The following is an 11,346-nucleotide window of genomic DNA, read 5'->3' as shown; positions in this document are numbered from 1 at the left end:
TGCTGTAAAACGTGCCCACCCCAAGGCCCTATATATATGTGTCATGTGAGAGTGTGAGTAATGTGGATGTCTAGGTTGCAGAATAAAATTGAGGCACAGGTGGCCAGAAGGGGACAGAGGGGGGGGGGAGTGCCTCCCCTGCACCCTGGTGACGCATCTGCACCCCAAGCCCTGTGTGTGTGGGTGGGTGTGGTAGAGCGGGAAGAGGGAGGCAGCTGAGGATGGGGAGGGAAGAAAGGGAGGGCAGTGTGGCCCCTCCTGGGGCCAGCTCCCCGCTGACCCCAGTAAGCACCCCAACTCTGGAACCCACCAGGGCAGGGGCCCAGGCCCATCCGGATCGGGGCCCACAGCAGCAGCACCGCCCAGCCCCGCAGAGTCCGGGGCAGCCCACCCGACTCCACCGCAGAGAAAACTGCACCCACCCCATCATCCAATCATCTCCCAAACTACACAAGACAATAGACACCCAGGTTGAGTTCATTCTCTACCTCTCCTATATCTCTCCCCCACCTGCAAAGTGAGCTCCTGTAGAGAGGAGACCAAAATTAAGACGTTTAATGCATGGACCAAACATGGACGACTAGCAAAAAAAATGCATTTTAATGAGGAACTCAACAAAACAATAAGAAAAAAATACTCACCCAAAAATAATGAAAACAGTGTTATTAAAAACTGTGTTTGAATATATTAAATACTAACACATAGCACTGCTGTCTCACAGCAAGAAGGTCCTGGGTTTGAATCCACTGGCTGGGTGGGGCTCGCTCCAGCCCACTGTGACAGCTGGAATAGCCTCCAGCCCAATCATGAATTTGAACTGGCATCAATAAACAATTGTTTTAGAAGTAAATCTATTTGTCCCTCGAGTTTTTCCACTTTCAGATATGCAGTAACAGCTGCATTCCTATAATTAATTCTGTTATATTTTGTCCAAGAGTGCGACTTTATTTTGGCCAGTCATAAGGTTTTTCCTTACCCATCTCAATTTGAAAACAAGGATGAAAACTCTCAGTCAGTATTTCAGCCATCGAGAAAGACAGCATGGAAATGTGTCAGCATCTTATTATCTTACTATTCATATTATTCAGATTGTTTGTACTTCTGAGCCCCAAACAGTCAGGAGTTGAACATCTTACATAATAACAAATTTACATCAGCCATTAATCTCAAGACCCTAAAATGCCACTCCATTGCACTTTATCTCATTTATGCTTATGAAATAAGCACAAGTGCTTTTGGCAGCAGTTTTTTGTTAGTCATGCACTAAATCTCAAGTAGTTTCACACCATCTGTTGCGCTAGAATTTGCCTCTTTTTTTTCTCCCCTGTCTGTTTCGTAGGACCACTCCTCAGTCCATTTATAAATAAAATGCCCCCGTTTATAAATGTGACTAGTTCGCCTGTGGTGCCACATGGTAAATTGTGTAGCTGGATTCAGCGCTAACATAAATAAAGGGAATAATAACAGTTCATGTTTGTGTCTTTGCGTCACATTAAAATCACTGTTAAACAATCATGATAGTTTAATCAGCCCCTCACATTACTAGTGTTTGTTCATGAAGAAGAGAGAGCTTAATGATGTTTTTTTTCCCCCAACCTGGTAATCGATGTAAAGTGAGGAGAATTTAGTCCAAGATACTACACTGGTGATGGAGTGATCACTGACCATACTGAGTCAGCAGAAATTAGTGTAGTGTATGTAGCTGATAGGATAGTTCAAGGTGAGGCCCTGTGTGTAGCTAAGATTGTGTGTAATGTCACATTAACATCTGGCATCGGGGGGGACACAACATCCTTCATGGTGATTTTTTTCTGCAGTGATGAAGAAACAGCTGTTATGATGCTGCAAATTAATCATGAGACCATCTTCTACATGTATGCAAGGACACAGACACAGTCTTAACTTCTAGTGCATTATATTTGATACATACAGTTTTGATGAGACTTCTACATCATCAGTCTGTGTTTTTTTAAGCTGAAGAACTTAAAAAATTGCACAACATGTTTTTAAGCACCAGAGTTCAAAAAGTGCAAAAACTCTTCTTTGCAAATATACTGCATGTTGTAATGCAAAGTGCATTGGTTGCTGTGCATTTGTAATATTTGCTGTTCTGTTTAGAGGGAAAGAATCTGTGTGCCTCTACATGCACTCTGTAAAATGAAAACTGAATCAAATCTACTTCATTTGTCAAACTTTGCTAGAAGCACACTGCAGATGTATGTTGTGTTTTATTATTAAATTTGCACTATAATATCAAATCCAATACTACCATTATTAATTTGGTTGTTTTCTGTTGGCCTTTCTCTAATATATATTTTCAACTTCTGATTACAATATTCAGTATTCAGACTACAGTGTACTAACTGCAGTAATGACCTCCTATGTCTCCTGGTATCATCATTATTATTCATGGCTGCACTCCAGGCCCACAGGTCAACATGAACTGTGCCTGTCAAGACAGCCATCAGACCAAAACATTCTGGGCACATGCACGTAGTGGATACGCATTAATGAATTGTGCACTTTAATTGTGCAATCACGTTCTGCCGATCTGCTAAGTTGTAAATTTTCCCAAAGGCTGTCCTTTCTCTTAACTCACTTACATTCCTTTAGCATCTTGATAGCTGTCAAAGTCAGTCTCAGAGAAATAAGTCCTGTATGTAGAGTGTTAATCTACTCTATTTTCTTTAGATTAATTTTATAAATAGAATTATCTATTTATTTTATTAATTCTGGTGTGAAAGCTGACAGTCGCCCTTACTCAAAAGTCTCATGTGAGACGACTACCAAAATTTTCCTTTTGTTGTTGATTCGGCTCTAAAGCGAACAAGGTATCTGCAGACTCTCATAGTGGTTCTCTGCTGCTAAAGAGTCTAGGGTGTCCAACACAGTGCAAACAGTCTTACCTAATTCAAAGGTAAATTAATTTATGTTTCAAAGAGATACTAGCTTATTTATGCTGAAAGAACACTAGAGTTGTCTGATAGACACTAAGCAGTGTAACAACTTAATCGCATCAGTAAAGTTCTTAATATCATACTTGTGAGTTCACATGAAAAATACTAGCCAAAAACTGCAATTAAAGTAAATGAGGGCAATATTTTAGACTTTTTGACAGTAACCTATTAGAAAAAATAAAAAAGAATAAATAAATACAATAAAAAGAAACAACTGCCTGAAAGACTGAGATCAAATATCTAACGTTATGACTGTGTGAAGTGCTACAGGTAGGAGGCTATCTACTATGCATAATCACTGTGGATGAGTTTTAAATTCCAAAATAAAGTTATTTGAAAAATTCGTCATATTTGGAAACTTCACTGAGAGTGACTCATTCACTTAGAGCCATTGCTTTCATAAGTAGAAAGACGCGGGGTACATTTGGATAGCTTAGAGAATCTGTATAATTTATTGGGCAAGTAATGAAGTCAAACTACAGCTAAGAATTTGTCTTTTCAAAATATTCAAACTATTTAATTAAAAATAAAGGAGGTACACTGTTTACAATGTAAACAGTAAACAAAAGTTATACGTATAAAACTCACCTAGTGAGACGGAAAGGTAGTAAAGTTTTACTCGAACAGGTTCCACAGCATGAATTTAAACTTTGTTATTGTAAAATTTGGTGCCCAGTATAGACCATATGGAACATAACATCCCGAGGCAATTTAGCATAATGCTTCATGACCCAAGAAATCTCTGTGCTAATGTATTATGTGACTAAATTAACAAAGCTGAACTTTCCTTTGGTGTCAGGCGATGGCTTCTATTTTCACCTCAGATGGAATGATTCATGAAATCATTTAGGCATCATTTTCAGGGATACACTGCTCCTTAATGATATTATAATTATCCACCAAAGATTAATTTGCATGTGTGAGGCAAATTATGTGATGGATTACCTATAAATTGTCATAGAGCAGTAAAAATGGTGAATCGTGACAGAGCTCGGTTTTCTCATTGTGCGCTGAAATGACCAAAACATATTGAAGTATATATTTAAGCACCGCTAGACCTTTCACAGTTGCAGCTCAATAAAACCTGCAAAGGTACAAACCACATTTAAACTAAACAAGACCACAATTAAGATTAGATTAGGTGAAATGTTGTTAATTGCCCCTCATAAATGGGTAATTGATAAATTACTTATCCATTAATTAGAGTGGACCTGCCATGCTCCCTGGACACCCCTCTCATCTGTCTCAGTTAAACTCCTGCCACTAAATGCAGATGGCAATAACAAGACGACCGGCATGTGCAGCATCTTTTTGCTCAGTGACACAAACTTAAAACCAGCCAACCCAAACTTTGCTAAATTTCTCTGATTATCTTGATTGAATTGTATTTTTAAATGAAGTCACTCCACACTACTTTTGGAGGTTTAAGGTGAATAGGGGTGGAGGCAGGGAGGCAGGAATCCATGAAAACAAAGGCTCAGGGAGACCATAATGGCTTTTACATGTCAAAAGGTTTTCACTGCCTTGTGGTAGGTTGAATGTGGTTATTTGGATTGTGTTTTTGCACTGCACTGCTGCTACATAAAGCTCTGTTATTGTTAGAGGAGACATGTAGCTGATAGTAGAAAGTCAAATTTGGTTACAGTCTTTCCTTGAGTATTAACATTTTTTCCCCACATGGACAGACTAGTAATTCATTGAATACAGTTTTGGTGACTGGCAGGGCATCATGCAAATGGAAATCAGAATCATCAGTATCTTATTGTTTATGTGTTTATCTGGTTGTTTCTGGGAGTTGCAAGAGCTCATAAATAAATAAATGAAGCCATTCTGAGAATTACATAATCAAAAGTGTAACTGGATGTTTTCATTACTAGCTGAAGTACTATTTTATGGTGAAGCAAGGTGCATGTGTTAAACCCATTGTTTTTCCTGCCAAAAGTAGAACAAGCCACAGCACAATCATCCGCTTTATGACTGATAGAGGAAAATGAGGTGACACAAAGAGAGCCCCCCCTTTTCAGAGAGTTTTGGTGTGGTTATGTAGCTGACACTGGAGTTTGATTATCAGCTTACAGATCCAGCTCAACAAGCCAAATAAAATGGGTAAATGACTACTGGAATCAAGCCAAACAGGCTCGGGTGTGGGTGGCGGTGCACTCCAAAGCTCATGCTATTATTGTTTTATTTAGTTAAGATCTTAAGTTCAATGGGATTGCATGACCTGCTTGACAATACTGGTGCCAAAGAATATGTTTGCATCCAGCGCTGTGCACACACAAATATTGAACATGGACTACATACATAAGATATCCTTCAGGACACTAAATACACAAGTGGGTATCGATTTGGATCTCAATCTTGCACTTACGGTACAGCTAAGGATCTGGGCCATTTGTCTTCACATATCAGGGTGAATTTTTCTAAGTAATTATCCAGACAACTGAATTGCTGGAAGTTTCACTGAAAGCCGGGGATAGTGGGAAAGGTGATCTAAAAAGAGACAGCATCATAAAATTAATTAGTACTCTGACACAGAGTGTCTAATGCCAAAGTTAGATCCACACCAGGTGTGCTGAGTGCTGTGAAGTGAGTGTTGTGTAGCACTCAGAACACTTGTGAGAGTTGGCTCTCGAATCCAGAAAATGAGATCATATCATGATTATAAATTTAAATGACCAGAACTTGTGTAACTACACCTGTTTACTGGGAAATTACAGATTTTTCTCTGCACTACGCAGTTACTTTATAGTCCATACTAAAGTTGAATGTGAAAAACAACTGTAATACTTTGTTACTTTGTTACTACTGTTTCAGTTCTTTTCTTTATTGAACAACACTCTGCATACTTTCACTCCAGTGGGGAACATCTGGTTGAATAAAAATAAAAGGTCAAAATTCACACTGCCAAGGTTTAATTACTTTAAAAACCTAAGCTACTGGATTTATTTAAGTGGTGGCTCACATGAGCTGTGGCTTTCAGCTTTTTCTACCTGTTTCTGTAGCCGCTGCAAAAATAATAATAGTAATAAATAATAATAACAATAAGAATATGAAACATACATACACACAGAATAAACCATATTTCTCTCTTTTTTTAAAAATTTATGAATTAAATTTAAACTCAGAAATGCTCATCTTCATTATCCAGTGCAGTGGTGATTTGATTTTACTTATTTTTTAATCCTGGAGAGAGTAAAAATGTGGGATTTTGTAGCCACTGTGGAAGCTTTGTAGGTCTCTTCCCACAAATGCTATGCTCTGATCAATTTTTAATATTGTGCTGTTTAGTAGAGACAAACAAGGAATGACAATTAAAGGAAAACTTGATTTGTTTCCTTTCTTCTCCAATACTTGATGAGATTATTGGTTACCCTGTGATATCTGTTTAATGTTAACTCACTGTGCAAATGTGTCAGCTTAGCTTTGCTTAAACAGTTAAAACAGCTAACCCTTTCAGGCAAATTTTGCACAATATCATCTGATGTTTCACTTCTTCATATTTTACATGGAGCTAAGGAAACTGTACAAATTATTACTGACAAATCACTGAGTTGTAGAGGTGCCCATAAGTAATTTTTTTAACCAGAAGATCAGCCCGATCTTCTCAGGGAGAGGCATCATGCCCCTTTACCATGAGGATGTTTGTCCCCCCTTATTTATTTAGTTATTTAGATAGCTATATGGATTTTTTTATTGCATGTGATTATTTAATATCAGTCTATGCTTCCAACCACACGGTACTGCTAAAAGAAAGTCTTTCCTTATCCAAAGTAATCCATTTTGACTAACTTCCTTGTTGTTATCCCCAAGAAGAAAAGTTTTCTTGTTTAATATTTCCATTAAATTGTTTAAGCACAAATCACTGATGTGTTAAGAAATGTGGGATGTTTCAAATGTGGCTTTTACAGCCTGGTAGGAGAAAAAACAAATAATGACTCTTCTATGGATTCAATTATGTTGCAAGAACATTTGAAGGATGATATTAAACTTGTATCAAAAGGTGGTGATGTAAACCTGCTGGTTCTATTAGGCAAATTAAAAGAAGAATTAAAAAAGGATGACGCCATGTTTTGCAACTCTTTGCCTTGGCAAGGAAGAAAATACAACATTTCTACTAAAAACTTGAAGCACATGAATAAAACCAAAGTCACTCACACTATAAACAGATTACATGCTGACAGGTAGTCCTGCTCAATAAAACAAAACAACATTAGTAACTGTATCCATGCCCGTTGTTCAGATTTATCAAAGTTTCCCTTGAAGCTCATCAAAATACTTACTTAGTGCAAGCAGTTTGTGTCTGGTGTCTTATGTTTGCATCTTTCTGTTACAGGTCAAAGCCACCGTCTAAGCTCTTAATTGTTAAGAAAGGCAACACTTCATGTCCATTGACCCAGTTAGCACTAACAGAAGTCATCTTAGCATGTTATATTATTTGTGTATTTTTATACTTTTGTTCCTAAGAGATGAGTCTACAATTTATTTGCATAGTTTATTAATCTGCTCATCTTTTTAAGTTAATGGAAGTTGTGTTGTTTGTTGCCTCTGCCGAGGAAGTGTCTCTGCTTTCCTGAACAAGCCACAGATTTATTTACAGTTTGAGAGAAAGGACTCGGAAAGCCCACGGGAATAAAGTTTTAGACAGGGACAGTTGAAAGATGTTGGATAGAGGTCAGAACTGTTTTACCCACTGTGCATGCCACTGTAAGGTAAACTCCCCAGGATACCTGTTAGTCACTGAGGCCCTGATATGTTCTGCTGGATGCCTGGGGGGGGTGTACCACACAGGTGATACTTTTGCCTGTCAGGTGGCTTGTGGTGAGAGCTAATCCTGTTGAAAATAGAAATGTTTTCTGCCTTGGGATGGGGGGAAGGAGTGCAAAAGCGATGCGACCAGCCCCATGGAATCAGTCATCTATGTGCACATTGGGAAACAGTCTAATCTTGTCACTGACACATGGGAAAAAGTGAAAGTCTCTAGGTATCAGTAGCAAAGACAGAATGGAGTTGATTTGTAAAATCATGCTGACACATGATGAAAACTGAGAAAAGCATTTGTTTTTTTCTTCCCAAACCTTTGTTGTTGTGTTGATTGTTAATTCACTCTATATATTTATGTATTATATCGCCATACACTCTTAACTTTAAAAATTCCCATTCTGTCAAGCCTGCTGTAAAGAGTGACACAAGAACTCTGACGTCTGTCATGCCCTACTTCTTAATTTCATTTAGTTTCCCACTCTCCACTTTAAATGTTTAAATGTTTAAATGTTAAATGCTGTGCAGATGGTGTTTATCAATGACTCATCATCTCTCTCCCCAATAGCCTGGTTTCTGTCTGGGGTTAAATTCCTACTGCAGTAATTCACGTGTTCTGACTTTTACCTGTTTTTATCCCAACAATTTTTACATGACGATTGGGATTTTCAGGTTATTTTGTGATTTCTGTTATTTCCCCCTGATGTCAGAATATGTTAGTTAATTGTTAATGTTGCTTTGGACTCTCAACTATATTTGACAGACAACACATACGTTGCTACTTTCGTGTGATGTTGGTACTGGTTCGTGTGATTTTCCAGAGTTAGGGTTAATAACCCTAACTCTGGAAAATCAGATATTATGATATTCTCATGAGAATATCATAATATCTCACACGATGTTGCACAGTTTTGTTTCTTCTCATCATGGATAGCTTCAAGCTTATATATTTGTTTGATGTCATCAGAATTACCCCAATCAATTAAATTTTTTTTTATTAATGACAATATCAGCTCATAAACTAAGTCATAAATATAATTGTCCATAGATCTATCAATTCATCCATGCATTTTCTTCTGCTTATCCATTCGCGGGGACAGCAGTCTAAGCAGAAAAGCCTTCTGTCCTCAGCCACCTCCTCCAGCTTATCTGAGGGAAAACTGAAATGTTCCTAGGCCAGCCAAGAGATATAATCTCTCCAGGGTGTCCTGGGTCTACCCCAGGGCCTCCTCCCAGGAGCACATTGGTGGAACATCTGGGGTGGCTGTAGCTCAGGCGGTAGCTCAGGTCACCTACTGATTGGAAGGTTGGTGGTTCGACCCCTGGCTCCTCCAGTCTGCATCTCAAGTATCCTTGGGCAACCCCTAATTGCTCTCCAATGCATCCATTGGAGTGTGAATGTAGTTAGAAAAGTACTCAGTATAGAGAAGGTGCTTGTGAGAATGGGTGTGGTGGCATGTTGTATAGAGTGCTTTGAGTACTCTGGGAGAGTAGAAAAGCACTGTATAAGAACCAGTCCATTTATCATAAACCAATTGGCTCCTTTCGATGTGGAGGAGTAGCAGCTATAATCTGAGCATCTCTCGGATGTCTGAGCTCCTCACCCTATCTCTAAGGGAGAGCCCAACCGGCCTTTGGAGAAAGCTAATTTCCACTGCTTGTATCTGCAGCTCATTCTTTTGGTCACTACACAAATCTCACCCCCAGGTGGTGATCAGTTGATTGCTCAACTCCTATCTTCACCTGATGATACGATTACAAAATGAAATATGTTGTTTATTATAGACAAAACTGTGATTCTCACAGAAGTCTTATAACAGAACAACAGTCTGTTCCTCTCAATCACGCCCCTCCTGGTCTCACTGTTGTTGCCCATTGAAGTCTCCCAGTAGGACGACGGAGTCACCAGATGGAGCACCCTCTAACATCCCACCAAGCAACTCCAAGATGGCTGGGTACTCTGAACTGTTGTTTGGTACATAAAAACAAATGATCGTCAGAACCTGTTTCTGGGCCCGAAGGCGCTGGAAAACAACTCTCTTGTCCACCAGTGAAAACTCCAGTATACAGGCAAGCCAATGGGATACAAGGATAGAGTCCAGTCCCTCCAGAGCTTGGCTTGGCATGCTGTGTGTTGAGGTGAGCCTCACTATATCTAGCCAGAATCTCTCAACTTTACGCAGTACCACCAGAGAGGTTACATTCATGTCCCAGTTGCCAGGCTCGATAGCTGGGGATCAGGACACGAAAGGGCTCTGCTCTTTGTTGCCACCAGACGCACCCAACCAGTACAACGCCTGATAATAATTGCTGCAGTGTGCTTTATAATTCTATATCAATATCAGTCAATATCTCATTAATCAAAGGCTGCTGTATATTTTTGTTGTTGTAGTCGTTTTTATCATTCCCATACACTTACATTAAGTGTGTGAATACTGCAGTGTACAGAATACATGAAATAATCAAATAACTTTGCAGTCTTCTGCAAAGTTCTGAACTATATTATTATGCAACATTTTCACTGTAACACAGGTGCTAGTAAATAATCTGAAACCAAATTTTATGCATTGAAATTAATTGTTTTGCAAGTAATGAGGCAGATGAAATGTAGAACATCTTGCAGAGGAAGAACAAGGTGTCTCAGTTACTGCCAACAACTCTGCAGACAAATTACACCAGCACAGATGCTTTGGACCAGAACACTTTGCTTTGGATCCAAGGTCTGACTTTTCCCAGCCAGAAAATCAAAGGGAAGTTACATCCCTTCTGATTTTAATGCATTAGATAGTTTGTGGAATGTGGAAGATCAAATGTTCGCCAAGTCATTTGCAGATGCAAACATATCTTAGTGGGTTTTTGTATATTTTCAGATTTTTGTACGTAATGCTTTCATGTTTTTTGGACCAAATATGTCACAAGTTGATCTTACGAGTTTCAGTGTAAAATGTTCTTATTCAAAATCAAATCAGTTACTGATACCGTGGATGTTAATAATTTCACCACCAATAATTTCCTCTCCTATTATTTATTTCATATAATGAATGAACAAATTAACTTTGGTATCCATTACCTCTGAAATACTCAAAATCTCTGGCATTTCCAAAGTCTGATCGTCTCTCACCCACAGAGAGGGAAATGGAGCATGTGGTTATTACTGGCAGGATGTTCTGATGTGAAATCCAAAAGCAAAACTGAAATACTGTTGTACTCTTTAGGAAAGAGCATTTTCAGTGTGAAGTCACTGGTAGACATGACTGATAATCACTGTTTAGTTTTTCATTTCTTAATCTGCCATTTATTATTTATAGTTAATTGAGCCTGAGGTACATTTAAGCAAACCACTCATTTTAAGGATGATATGAGGATATATTTTAATTTTGTAATCTCTATTTCTTATGCTAACAATGGATTATGTGACTGATTATATGTGTATTTGAAAATCGCTCTCTGTAGTGTGGAAGGAACAGAGGATTATGACTCAACTCGAGAGTTCAACTTATTTCTGTGGTGCGTTTCGGTTTTATTATTTAATTGCGTTGTTTTTGTCGGTCCACAACTTTAAAGTTCTGGTTAACTCCCATAGCTCCCAGCAAAAACAAGATGTTACTTTAAGCGAACAGCTTTTATT

The sequence above is a fragment of the Oreochromis aureus genome, linkage group 7 (genome assembly GCF_013358895.1).
Source record: "Oreochromis aureus strain Israel breed Guangdong linkage group 7, ZZ_aureus, whole genome shotgun sequence".
In the NCBI taxonomy this organism is placed as follows: Eukaryota; Metazoa; Chordata; class Actinopteri; order Cichliformes; family Cichlidae; genus Oreochromis; species Oreochromis aureus.
The sequence above is the reverse complement of the archived record's forward strand: the minus strand, read 5'-3'. Positions refer to the sequence as shown.